The sequence below is a fragment of the Dreissena polymorpha genome, chromosome 5 (assembly GCF_020536995.1).
Source record: "Dreissena polymorpha isolate Duluth1 chromosome 5, UMN_Dpol_1.0, whole genome shotgun sequence".
Classification (NCBI taxonomy): domain Eukaryota; kingdom Metazoa; phylum Mollusca; class Bivalvia; order Myida; family Dreissenidae; genus Dreissena; species Dreissena polymorpha.
Genome location: NC_068359.1, coordinates 105494200 through 105509102, shown reverse-complemented (window position 1 = coordinate 105509102; position 14903 = coordinate 105494200). Strand labels below are relative to the sequence as shown.

General features: G+C 35.5%; 1 protein-coding gene and 1 long non-coding RNA gene across 2 annotated transcripts in view; one reads left to right on the top strand and one right to left on the bottom strand.

Annotated features, from left to right (window-relative positions):
• On the bottom strand, nucleotides 1–14169 carry LOC127832633 (uncharacterized). Its single transcript, XR_008027038.1, has 3 exons — nucleotides 14053–14169; nucleotides 2386–2571; nucleotides 1–1598 (listed from the first exon to the last, which is right to left on the bottom strand). It is a non-coding gene; the product is annotated as an uncharacterized LOC127832633 (long non-coding RNA).
• The window catches only part of LOC127832632 (transmembrane protein 26-like), an 84391-nt gene continuing 83133 nt past the window's right edge, over nucleotides 13646–14903 (top strand). Inside the window, exon 1 of the mRNA XM_052358198.1 lies at nucleotides 13646–13747. The gene's annotated coding sequence lies outside the window, so the exon portion shown is untranslated. The remainder of the gene's footprint in view (nucleotides 13748–14903) is intronic.

Below are 14903 nucleotides of genomic sequence, written 5' to 3'. Positions count from 1 at the left end.
AACTTTCTTATAGTTCCCTGTGCAAAAAAATAAGTCACAACAAATAATATACTGTATGTTAAATATTTATTTTGGATGAATAATTGAGTAATTTCGGTTTTCATTTAACTAATGACACTTTGTTCTAGTGGATATGGTGTCTGCTTAGTCACTGGGAGGTCTCTGTATTGATCCCTTAAGTGCGAGCGTTCTTTAGATCACCCTAAACACACTAAGTACTGGTCCTACCCAGGAAACAGTTTGTTTCATTAAATGTCTGAATTCAACTTAAGCTTGCTAAAGCAGTTGATTTTAGCATACATTGATTAAACATAATAAAATAATGTGATGTGTCAAATCAATTTTGATTGACAGGATTTTTTAATTATCAATGTATAATTATGTGGAACTGAATGACAGCACACTTGTTTTGCAATTAAAATATTTCATAAATACATGTATATTGCAGGGTTCTAATTTTCTTTCGCAAACTATTGTCGAATAGTTTTTAAAATTGTGTCGCCACTAAAAAACTAGCCATTTTGTAGCAATTCATAAATCACAGTCTAAACTGCATACACTTAGTTTGTAGCTGTATACATGTAGTTACAATTTGAATGCAATTAAACATAATGTTATATCATCTATATTTTTTCTAAATTTAAACATTCTAATAACACATGCAATAAAACATAGATCATCAGTAATCACATGAGCTTATTTATATGTCAGTCAATGTCTTTATTGGCTAAGCCGCTAGCAGAAGCATGTAAATGATATTAGTATATATATATTTAGTACATATATAAAAAGGTATGTGGTATTGTGTGGAGATACAAAACACTTCACATCATTTATTTGCACATAAAATAATAGTTACACAATAAGTAATACTTAAACACTGTCATCAACTTACAAGAATATTTACGTATATGAAATTACAAAGTGATGTTTTCTTTTGAAAAATTGTGGAATCAATGAAGTAACATTTCATTACCTATTACAAAATTAACAAATTATTGCTGGTTTTGCACTAGCGCATAAAACATTTATCATGGAACAACAAGTAACAACCAATTTATTAATTACACAATATAAAGGAAATCATATTAATGGCATTATGCATTAACTAAACAAGCTATTTGCTACTGTTTAGAATTTCACTATCTTACTAAAAATGATCACAATAGGTACTTAGTGCTTTTACATACTTGTGGTAAGTTTTGTATTACTAGTTTGACATTTATTGGCAGACACTTGTCGATATACAGACTAAATTTGCATGGGAACCATTATATTTCTTTAGCATAATTGACTTCAAATTGTTAATTTAACAACCCTTTGACGATGTTTGCACATCTGATCTTATAATGTCATAGCTGATTTTTGTTTATAGATAGACAGATATAGACTTTTCTATAAAAGTTCACACATGTTCCATCCATATAAACCAACAGAACCAATAAATAAGATCACCACAGCTAATAACTGTGTGTATAGCTTGGAAATTTTGATAGTTCAGAAATCCCTCCTTTGTTGATTTCTGGAAACCAAATCTGTCAGTTTTGCTCGATAGAATTGCTTGTGTGATGCCCAGTTTTTGCCTTGGCAAACAGCTTCTAAAAACGGAAAACAAACAAATATCTTAAAATTTGATAAATGATGCAGACAATTTATAAATGTCCTGTTTTTTTGTTGATTTCGAATCTGGAAGATTTGTTATGAAAGATTTTGGTACGAAAATTCAGAGGTATTAGATTGTGTGGTTTTGGGCCTTAACTTTATATAGTGATATGTAACCTTTCGGGATATCGGCAAAGTGCGAGCAGACGAAGTGTAAAATATACGTTAAAAATAAGCTAAAAGACTAAAAAGTTAAATCGGAATATCGTTAAATTTTGTGAATACATGTGTTTCTGATCGATAACAACCACATCTTACACGAATCTTGCTCATGATCACACGTAAAACTGTTTTTTTGAGAGCGAATGGAAAATGCGTCACGAAATCTGACAAGTAAACATTAGGGTGTCGTTATTGAAATACCGCGAGAAAACTGCGAGAATACAGATGCCAACTATAATGGGTAAAACAAATAATTTTGGATAATAATAACAATAAGATATCGAAAAGATCAAAGCAATTACATTCGAAAGAAATCGGAGATTCGGGCAATACATTTAAGACGGGTTATGTTTACCACATGTTATGTTTGGGAAAGACTGTCACTATCTGTAATGAACCAGTCTATGGCTTAAACCCACTGAAGGACGGGTAAAAGGAAACAAGATGAGTATTCAGGTTACAATATACCAAAAGATTTCCTACACAAATTCAATGTAAAAGCAATAACTTCAACAAAAAATAAAGTCAAACTTTTGCGCATAGAGACCCCCATAACCATACCTTTTCTTAAAGAGCATTCCGAGCCGCAATGATTTAGACAATAAAAAAGGGGGGTCATGCGTTTTGCAAGAAAGAACTCGATGCGAATCAGCGGTCACTGTTTTACAGCCATCAATTTACCGGGTTCGTACCAGTGGATGAGGGTTTCCCGCCATCTGTCAGTCAAAGTCTCATGTAGTCTTTAACCTTCAAGCAAATGAGTGAATTTCTGTTAAACATCAATGTTTTCCCTACCACATGCACAAAGAAACATTCTAAAATAAAGTCATGGCAAGTGCCCACACAGAAAATTGTGTCTTCTTATAAATGATGTTTTGGTTTTTAAAGAGTATAGCATTGCGCTCCCAAAAGATTTAGTATATTGTAACCTTCAGGGGAGACTTAATTCTGGAATGGTATATATGTAGCGGAGAAAAAACTTATAATACAAGAATATTTAGTGCGATTCGCTACACAATTATGATGTCATTTGTATACTTTTTCCTGAGGTATGTAGTTACATGTGATTAAGCATATGTCAAAGTGTTTTGATTATTTCAAGGTCATAAATAGCATCGCGAAAATATATGTCGCGTGTCAAATTTTTTATAGATGCATCCCCTATGTCTATTGTTTTCTCTACGCGGGCTTTTGCCCGTAATATGACATAATGCAAAGCCTCAAAGCGAACTCGATTAATGCATAATAAAAGAAACTAACAAAAAACTTGAATAAAGATAATATTTGAATTAAAGGCACTTCCTAGCAGAAGAACATGGAGTTCGGAAAAAGATATACATTTTTTATTTTTATGTTAATCAGCTATTAAACCACAAACGGGCCATATTAAAGGGTTTCATGTGACCTGACGAACTGATTGTTCGCCCAAAACCCCGGCCAAAACAGATTGTTACACTATCAGTTGCAAGCCTTGCAACCACAAGTTTACCTACGAAAGTCAGATCGGGATTTGAACCCGGAACCACCCATGAGCCATCTAATGATACCGGCCTAGGTTGCTTTACCAATTAAGCTATCTGACCTTTTGAAAAATATATAGGTAAACTGCAATGCTGTATAAGAGCATGATTTCCTCGCTTAGGGAAATTTTACAAGAATTACATTTAATTGAAATTGTGTTATGATTTAGAACAGTATATTGTCAGTTCAAAAGCTCACAAGAAACATGAGGTAATGTTTGAAAAGCCCACAAAAGCTTCTGTTTGTAAAATGGTGCTAATTTGCCGACTGTGTAGTTTAGATAAAATCACCTTATTGTGCACAAATCTGGTAGACATATATATGTTTCGAATACCAACTGCGGATAAGAGCAACAGAACAGTCCTTGTAACTAAATAACTTCAATATTTTTTATAAGTAATTATCTTAACCATAAAGTGACCTATACTTAAATAATTATGTATACCTGAAGAGAAGATATATAGATGAAAGTTGCTGTAATGCATGAAACTATAAACAAATTGTGCCGCAAAGAAAGATTGGTATATACCAAGGACATAGATATAGTTTGTATGTCATTGCCATTACCTCCTAAAAACACTAAACAATAAACTAGAACATACAATATAAAAATTTAGAACAGCCAACTGTGGCTACCTTGTCAATTATAATTTTTAGGTGCACATCATCGTCACTGGCATCAGAAATGATTTCTCCATGTTGCATACTGTACTTAGATTTCACAAGGGCCAGGCAGCATATTTGTTTTATTTTCCTTTTTGAGCATTAAAAGTCAAAGTTAGTTCAAATACCATAATTAAGGAATAAGTGCAATGTAGGTCAGCGACAATTAAGTCATCCACCAAAACATGTTATTTAATACCATTGATATTACACTTTTTCTAGTAGTAGAATTTTGATGATTTACGAGGTGGCACATCTTGTACCAAATAGAGAACATTGTCTATTCTCTCAAATTTAGTAAGTGACATTTTCTGTTAAATGAAATGTTGTCTTTTTGTTTACTGTCAAAAAAATATTTAAAAAGTCCAACGATCGGATTTGTTTATTGAATGAAACGCAGATTGTATCAGTTTATAAAGACAGTTTAAGCTTCAATTGCAAGGGCCTGCAGGGCCAAATATTGATAATCGATAATCGGCACCGGTGACGTCACGGCCAACGCATTACGTAATAAAAAATGGTGTCCACATTCAGTCTCAGCCAACGGTGATCAATTCAATTAACCACAACTCAACGAAAGAATCGAACATAATGTTTACGACACGTAGCACACAGTTTGGATAATACAAATATCGATTGATATTCACAAATGGAACAATGAATCATTAGTTATTAAAAAGCAGCATATACGATAGTTAAGAACATTGCACTTCATTAATTTCAACACCTTCTCTTGGATACAAAGTTTGAGTTTACCGTGCAGTATCATATATTGACTTTCCTTGAAATAATTATGTTCATGGAAGTTGTGTTTTTAAAATCAATAATATATTATTAAACTGGTTTTAACACTACAAAAAAGACATCAAATTAACATGTCATCCAAAATATTTTCATCCGGATATATGGTCACTTTCGACATATTTAAATAAAACCCGACTTTTTTCAGTTTATAAGAAAAACATTCATAACACATGTTCTTACTTCAATGCCTTTGTAAGCAGTCACCATCTGACCTGAAATGGCACTAAATGACAGGGTTTTACCTCATGTTTACAAGATGTTGTTGTTGGTCACAGCCAAACGGCCGCAGTAATCTCCACTGGTAAACTTCATATGTTCAGTTTTGTGACCCCCGGGGCCGGGTCAAATTTGAGCCCAGGGGAATAATTTGAACAAATTTGGTAGAGGACTATTAGATATCACTACATACCAAATATAGTAGCCCTAGGCTCTATAATTAAGAACAAGAAGATTTTTAAAGTTTGCACAAAATAGGCCTTATTTAAGCATATGTTCATTTTTGTGACCCCTGGGGCAAGGTCAAATTTGTTCCTAGGGGCATAATTTGAACAAACTAAGTAGAGAACTATTAGATGTCACTACCTACCGAATTTGGTAGAAATAGGCCCAATGGTTATGGACAAGATTTTTATAGTTTGCACAAAATGGGCCCAATATAAGCATATGTTCAATTTTGTGACCCCTGGGGAACGGTCAAATTTGATCCCAGGGGCTTAATTTGAACAAACTTGGAAGAGGACTATAAGATGTCATTACATACCAAATTTGGTAGCCCTATGCCATACAGTTATGGACAAGAAGATTTTTAAAGTTTGCACAAAATAGGCCTTATATAAGCAAATTTTCGATTTTTTGACCCCCCAGGGCAGGGTCAAATTTGACCCCAGGGGCATAATTTGAACAAACTTGGTAGAGGACTATTAGATGTCACTACATACCAAATTTGGTAGCCCTAGGCCCAATGGTTATGGACGAGAAGATTTTTAAAGTTTTCACAAAATAGGCCTTATATAAGCAAATTTTCAATTTTTTGACCCCCCGGGGCAGGGTCAAATTTGACCCCAGGGGCATAATTTGAACAAACTTGGTAGAGGACTATAAGATGTCAATACATACCAAATTTGGTAGCCCTTGGCCCAATGGTTATGGACAAGAAGATTTTTAAAGTTTACACAAAATAGGCCTTATATAAGCAAATGTTCAATTTTTTGACCTCCCGGGGCAGGGTCAAATTAGACCCCAGGGGCATAATTTGAACAAACTTGATAGAGGACAATAAGATGTCACTACATACAAAATTTGGTAGCCCTAGGCCCAATGGTTATGGACAAGAAGATTTTTAAAGTTTGCACAAAATAGGCCTTATATAAGCAAATTTTCAATTTTTTAACTCCCTGGCGCTGGGTCAAATTTGACCCCAGGGGCATAATTTGAACAAACTTGGTAGAGGACTATAAGATGTCACTACATAGCAAATTTGGTAGCCCTAGGCCCAATGGTTATGGAAGAGAAGATTTTTAAAGTTTGCACAAAATAGGCCTTATATAAGCAAATTTTCAATTTTTTAACCCCCCGGGGCAGGGTCAAATTTGACACAAGGGGCATAATTTGAACAAACTTGGTAGAGGACTATAAGATGTCACTACATACCAACTTTGGTAGACCTAGGCCCAATGGTTATGGACAAGAAGATTGTTAAAGCTTGCACAAAATAGGCCTTATATAAGCAAATTTTCAATTTTTTAACCCCTCGGGGCAGGGTCAAATTTGACCCCAGGGGCATAATTTGAACAAACTTGGTAGAGGACAATAAGATGTCACTACATACCAAATTTTGTAGCCCTATGCCATACGGTTATGGACAAGAAGATTTTTAAAGTTTGCACAAATAGGCCTTATTTAAGCAAATTTTCAATTTTTTGACCCCCCGGGGCAGGGTCAAATTTGACCCCAGGGGCATAATTTGAACAAATTTGAAAGAGGTTCACCACAGGAACATTCCTGAGAAATTTAATCAGATTTGGACGAGTAGTTTAGGACAAGAAGATGTTTAAAAAAAAGTTAACGCACGCACGGACACACACACGACGGACACAGGACCATGACATAAGCCCCGCTGGCCTTTGGCCAGTGGAGCTTAACAGTTTAAAAAATTGCAAATTTGTAAAATTTGAACTTTGATCGTTTTTGATGGTAAACGCAAAAAATAAATGTCAAAAACATGCAAATTTCAAATTTTACAAATTTGCAATTTTTGTTTTAGGATGCAATAAGAGGAATGTATCGAGCTTTTCGAGCTGTCATTGAGTTGCATTCATTGCTACACACAAAATAATCATATTTGTACAGTCCCAGACATGCAAATTTAAAAAAAGTTCAAAAATTGCAAATTTGTTAAATTTGAACTTTGTTTCTTTTTGATAGTAAACTTTATTCAGATGCGAAACGCAAATAATAAACGTCAAAAACATGCAAATTTCAAATTTTACAAATTTGCAATTTTTGTTTTAGGATGCTTTAAGAGCAATGTATCGAGCTTTTCGAGCTGGCATTGAGTTTCATTCAATGCTACACACAAAATAATCATATTTGTATAGTCCCAGACATGAAAATAAAAAAAGTTCAAAAATTGCAAATTTGTAATTATGGCAAACTTTATTCAGATGCGAAACGCAAATAATAAACGTCAAAAACATGCAATTTTCAAATTTTACAAGTTTGCAATTTTTGTTTTAGGATGCTATAAGAGGAATGTATGGAGCTTTTCGAGCTGTCATAGAATTGCATATATTGCTACACACATTGGAAATTTGTAAAATTTGAACTTTGCTTCTTTATGATGGTAAACTTAATTCAGATGCGAAACGCAAAAAATAAACGACAAAAACATGCAAATTTTAAATTTTACAAATTTGCAATTTTTGTTTTAGTATGCTTCAAGAGCTTTGTATCGAGCTTTTCGAGCTGTCATTGAGTTGTATTCATTGCTACACACAAAATAATGATATTTGTACAGCCCCAGACATGCAAATAAAAAAAATAATGAAAAATTGCAAATTTGTAAAATTAGAACTTTGCTCGTTTTTGATGGTAAACTTTATCCGTTATTTTATATTGATTTAAAAATAATACTTTTTAAACGATTGTATCGAATGCAAACTACTTTTACCAAAAACACGATTTACGAAATCGAATGACTTGTCGGAGCGATTACACAAAATTTACTCCTAATAATGCATGACAAACACACACTCCGAAATAAGTTTTGGATTCGTTCGATACTAAAAAATATTTAACTGTTAAATATAAATTCTCCACGACGGCATTGTTGTCCCTAAAATCCAGACAGTCTAGCTTAAACTGTGTTTCGTCACAGAAATTACGTCACATGAGATACGTCATAAATTGCGTTATAAATTGAATGAAAATTAAAGTACGGAAAGCCGGTTCTGTAATAAATAGAACAGTTAACCGTGATTTAGTATTAAAGCATACCCGTAGCCAGGGGGGTTGCGTTGGGTGCGTTGGCACCCAATGCTTTTTGACAAGTATAAAAAATGCGTACTTTTAGTTGCACCCAACGTTATTCGACGCAAAAACGGTTATTTTTCTTTTCCCTGAATCCAGTGAGTCTTCGTATTTAAGCGTTACAATAATGCTGAATTCAATAGGCTACCGACAGGTCACCATATAATTGAATTTCTCTATGAAGTCATTTCCAAGATAGACCGTGATTTTTATTTACAATTTTTAACCGCAGAAATGCTGAAATCAATAGAAGTTTTGACAGAAACATGTGAGATGATCTATGCTGTTATAATGAATTTAAACCGTTATAACATTTGATCAGGTGGACGTTAATGTTTAATGTTCATTAATTGTGACGGATCTTAAGCATAATGGGCAAATACGTCCTTATTTTCAATGTCCTGATATACACTGTTAAGGACTTTGAAACCAAAGCGCCAGTAGTTTGTGGTTATATGGTCTTTATGAAGCCTTAAGTTCTATATATTTATGAAATTCGTTAAAAACAGATTTTGTTTAAAAAAGTTCACAAAAGTAAAACTAACCAGTTATACCAGTTTGTTTCTTTTCGGTATTCAGGGTGCAGAATAAGCCCCGGTTTTCAGGTATATACACACGGGCTGGACAGAATGTAAACACACCGTTCAGAACTTTATTTTTAGAAATATGTCACGTTATTGTAATACATTTGCAAAAATCTTTAGTGCATAAAAGACAGTTTTTCTTGCGGTTTGTGCCGATCCTTGAGAATACGTCTGAAATCGGTGACAAAAATTCAATGTGCGTGAAGGATATTTGTACAGTATAAACATGCTTATTATATAAACATGCTTATTATATAAATTCTGATGTATTTCACAGTGACATACGCAGCTTAAAAAGCTATCTTTTATGTACTAGTTGAAATTCGTAAGATTTTTTTAAAAGTTGTTTTGAAAAAAGCAGCACTTACCGGTGTGTTGACTTCCATTAACAAAGTCACGTGATCCTGCACCCTGGTATTGATGCAAATTAGAGATGACCCAGTTTTGTTAAACAGTGTTTGTTGTACAATACACTATTAGCACGTTTAGAGCAATGCTAGGCCTCTGGTACTATCCATAGTAGCAGAAAAACAATTGTTTTGAACAAAGTCATTTATTTCCTTTTAGTTTGCTTGCCTTATGAATAGTAAAATGTTGGTATAGTAAAGTACACTAATTTTATAAAGATTCCAATAAATAATGATATTTTATATCGTTCTTATTGTTGATTTTACTTACTATAAATGTGTATGTGCGTTCATACTAGTGTCGGGCTAAACGCCGTTTAAAATAATGTATTTCCGTGACTGGTCGATAAAGGTGGTAAATGAAAAACGGTAATGGGAATTCATGTATGTTATATCATATACATGTCGATAAGTAACTGAGTATGGTCAATGAAAGGAAAATTTCATATAAAAATGCTCTACAACTTCAGTCTCTTCATACAGATACAAAGTCACCAGAATGCAGCGTTTTACGTTTCAATTTCAAAATGTTTCTTGGGGGAGGACCTTCAAACCCCCGATTGCAGGAGGGGAATACCCCCTCCCGCACCTACCCCCTTCGCCACTCCGTTGCTCAATAACATTCGTTGATGGGAAAATTCGCACCCCCCCTTTTCAAAACGCTGGCTACGGGCCTGTAAAGACGTTAATACCATCGTTGATTGAGGGCCAGAATTAATAATCGGCCCGCAGAGTGAATAATCGCCCCAAAGGCCGTAGGCAGCGAGGTATTAACCTCTAAGCGCTAAGCAAGAGAGATAAGTGTGAAAGTAACCGCAATAACCAACGCTCACACGTCGATTATTTCGATTCTAACACGATTTCATTAATAAGTTCTCCGCGATTTAAAGGTAATAAATGAGAATTATAGCGAGCTCAAAGAGCGAGCACTACGGTAACACGTGTATTTGACTGTACAGCTTGTTGTTTTGAAAAGTTTGGTAACTGTAGATTTACAGGTTCTTGTTTTGAAAAGTTTGGCATCTGCGCGCGCAATATCCGAACCGGATATCCGAACCGGAGACCGGAACTGGAAAATTTCGAAGTAAATAACCGGCGTCTCCTGATTGATCATAATGATAAAATAGATAAAAATGATCAAATTTACGGCTTTTAAATATTCTTAAATTCTTCTCTGTATTTATTGTGACTATATTTCAAATAACGCATCAGAATTCTTCGTGTAAAACGCTAGTTGTCTTCATTCCGGGAGTTCCCCGTTCGATGACGTCATCGCAAATTTTGCACTTGAATTCCCTTGTTTTTAACAAAAAAAGATTTTTTTTCGTTTTTGAAATCATCATTTCACGTTGTTTTTCTTTTTGATAAAAAATAAGAAGTATGCCAATTTATTAAATTATCTCAAGAAAAAAGTAAATGAACTGGTGGGCGGAGTCTTTAGCGGCTATGTTACAGTATGCATGTCAGGCTATGACAATAAACTACCAGAACGAAATTAATCTGTTTAAATACCATCAATACAAATGACTGCATTTTGTGCAGCGTGTGGTTTTTCAAAGAGATATGACAGAATACTATGTAGCCTCTTTTCCTATACATTCGACCACCTAAGGATTGAATCTCGGCATGTGCGTTGTAAGGAAATATGATGAACTTAAACTGTGCTCAATTCATAGCCTGACATTCATTTGATTTTATTTCAACACAAAAGTTTAAAACAATCATTGCATAAATATCGATTTACTTGCCTTTTGACCTTAACAACCGGATGTCAAAATCAGCTGGAGTTTCCTATACATTCGTTGCTTTTCATTGGCTCGTTTATTTGCGCACTGTGGCGGTGTCCTCGACGGGGAAATAAGTTGTGATGAAGAAGAACGAAATGCTATTTGATTTTTGAAAAAAAAGTTTTAATCAATTTTAATAATCTAACGATAATGCGTAATAAGCATGACCAGCAGTAGCTAGCAGATTTCACACTTTCAGTATTCAAACAATCTTCTCGTGGATATAAGTTTAACAATACTAACAAAACAATTCGGGTAGTAGTTTTCACACCACATACCCAGTAAATAACTTAGTCAACTTGAAAAAACAATTTGAAGAAAACATTTTTAACAGTGGGGGCAGATGAAAGTGTCTCCCCTTCGTAACACAGCCTTCTCATGACAGAAAGAAAGGTGTACCCAGTGACCGTATTTATCACACTGTCCTCAATTGACAATTTTCAAGTGTGCGATCATTCAATCCTTCTAGCGAAAACCGTTCACAGACACAACAAACGTCTGTGTCTTCAACATCAGACCACTCGTCAGACTCTGACAAGTCCATCCTTTCTTGCTGAAGGCCACTGGTGCTTGGTTTGGGGCTTATGTGAGAGGCCACGGGTGTCGGCTTTTGCTTTTTCGTGCCTGCCGTAGACACGACGGAGCTCGGTGGCAGGTTTTCCTTCTGCGAAGCATAAACCTCCATTTCTTCCAGGAATTTGTCACTGGTGATTTCTTTGCCAGAGGGGTTCGGCTTCTTAATGGAGGGAGGCGACTTTTTCTTCTGGCAGTTGCAGGGGCAGGGACACGTTGCTTTGACGGTTAGCTTCCGTTCTAAATATGCATCCACCGCATGTTTTCCACTCTGGATGGTCCTGCACTTCAAGACAGGTGTCTTATCTCGAAAGGCCTTGAACATCGGAGATGGCCTGCTTGTTCAACGGAAAGACGCCAGTTTTCTTGAAGGCCGAAACAATGTTCCATGGGCTCATTGCCTTCAAGTAGGCCTTACATGCAATGCGGGCCATGTCATACCTCGTGACAGCTTTGCCTATATTTTCTTTCATAAAGCTTGCACACTCGCTGTAATAATACCTCTTAAATGGCCCAAAGACAGCGACATCAAGAGGTTGCAGCAAGTGGGATGAGTGCGCGGGTAGGCAAAACAGGTGCATGTTTTTAGACCTCGCCCATCTGGTCAGTTCTGGTGTCGTATGGGTAGTGTGGCCGTCTAAAAGAAGTAGGATTGGCTGGTGTTCGTCGGTTCTGGCTGCGTACTTAAGGAAATGGTTTTCAAGGTAGTCCTTAAAAACGTCTGTCGTTGACCATCCGGAATCCGACACTGTAGCCCGTGCGCCCGGTGTCGCGCCTTCCATCAGCTCTTCGTTGCATCTCTAACCTGCGGATGACAACGCGCCGTATTTTTTTAGTTTATATATAATAGCGATGTTAGATGGTGTTATTAAGTTTTATGTTCAATTACTTATTGAGAACCCAAATTATTTACATACTCCTTTAGAATATTAGAATATGTATACAAATGAAACAATTATTACGAACGTTAGTAAATGAATTACTCTGTGTGTAATTTCAATCGCTTAAAGGCTTTTGTATGTTAACTGTGCATTAAAGTATGCATGCTTTGATCGCAAACATCTGAGGTCGCGGTGGTGTAGTGGATATGGTGTCCGCCTTGCGATCATGAGCTTGTGGATTCGATCCTTACTAAATTAAATATGTTTAAAGTAAACCTTTAAACACGAAATATGGGGGTATACAGTCTCCAGCAGCATTAGCAGCAGCAATCACTGTTGTTGTAGCGGAACGTGGTGAGGTCACAGCATGGGCCTTTTCTTTTGTCGGTGCTACAATATTAGGGGGGGCGGTGTTCGGGGCTTATGCCTGTTTCGTCCATGTTGTAAATGAGTTCTGGCCTATCTTGGAGCATGTGCAGAGCTACCGCCTTCTCTAAGTTTTCAAAATATGCCCCAATATGTTCGGGAGTGGTAGCTTTTGCCCTAGTTGTCTCGAGTGATTAAGGTTTTAGTGAAGACACTCTGTCACCCCATCGCTTCAAGAACGTGTAGGCAAGTTCGCCGGCTAATCTTTGCATGCTGGTGTTTGAGTAGCCGTAGCCTAGTCTAGCAGAATTTTCAGCATGCTCAACTAACCCCAACTCTTCCTCCGAAGAGAACAGCGTCTCCTTTCCATAATTGTCACTGTCAATTTGACCATTGACCCTATCTCGCAGGGTGTTTAATGGAATGCCATATTCTTGGGCAGCCCGACGGATCGATAGTTGTTTACTATTTACCTCAACCTCTGCTTTGAGTACGTTTTCTGGCAAATTATTCTTGTATTTGGAATGGAATTTCCTTGGGCTCTGTTATTAAAAATAAAAAATGATTTCAAATATTGTAAGATGAAAAGAATTGACGCTTTCATAGCGCTTAAATTGGATTTTAATTAACTGTGTCGCTGTTAAAGGCAATGCGCAAAATACAAATACCCCGTGTGCGGCCCCAATACGTCATCAGCTTTTGCATCAACTTGTTCACGTGACTTACAAAACAAGTCGACACCAATGTGGGACAAAAAATGTAAACATTTGTGTTTAAAGCATACTATAGCTTGAATTATTGATTTGAAGGTGAGATTTACGTGTAGGATATGGTTTAAATAACAGTACTTACCGTTTTAGTGCGCATTTTTCAGTTTTCACACGAGCAACAAAGCTTCTGTCTAACTTGCAAAGAATTCGGTCACGCGCGTTGCTCGGATGATATGCAAATTAACACGAATAAAAAAATAACGAATGTATAGGAATGGTCGAATGTTTAGGAAAGAAGGCTAAGTATCATTGTGTACTGGAATTTGTCCGACGCGTCATTAGCTTCATACAGTGACTAACAAGAGTTTATATAAAAAACAATTTAGTATAAACGTCACGCTTACCTTAATGACAACGTTAATCCATTGTTTTATAACAATAAAGTTGACAACTTTAATCCACGATATGCACTTTCACGTCTATTCTTTCATGTCTTTATCGAAACTTAGTTTAAACCACACTATTTCATGGTATTCTTATCGAAGTTTACATTTATGCATGATAAACACGCAATCCGAAATACGTTTTGAATTCGTTCGATGCTTTTAACAAATAGTTTAATGTTAAGAAACACCGCGTTCAACATGTCCTTAAATTCCAAAACTTTTGTTTTTCACCACAGAAATAACGTCACACGATTTACTACGTAATACATTTCGGAATAAAAAATCAAAGCGCTGAAGGATTTTCAAAATGAATAAAATACTATCTTATGCAATCGTATGATGATGTTTCGATTAAAATTAAATACAAAGAAGTGTGTTAATACAGAAAATGGCTTTATGTTATTCTATTGTATTTTAGCTAAAGGTGGGGATGTCCGACAAACTGCAGTTGTTTGCTCTTTTCACCTTTTTAATATTATAGTCACGGGAAATGAAGTTCTACTTTTTAAGGAAGCTTATCGAGTGGCCATGAAAAAAAAATAAATTCTGCGAACATTATGGTTATCTATTTACTAATGCACAGAAACAGTTTGATTTGATTCGATCCCGCGAAACATTTAATTTTCCTTTTATAAGGCCCGTTTGTTGTTTAATTGCTGATTAACAAAATAATTAAAAGTTCATTTCCTTATTTTTTATACCAGTCTTTACGAACTCCACGTTCTTCTGCTAGGAAGTGCCTTTAATAATTTAATTCAAATATTATCTTCATCAAAGTTTCTTCTATAAAACATTAATGGAGCTCGCTT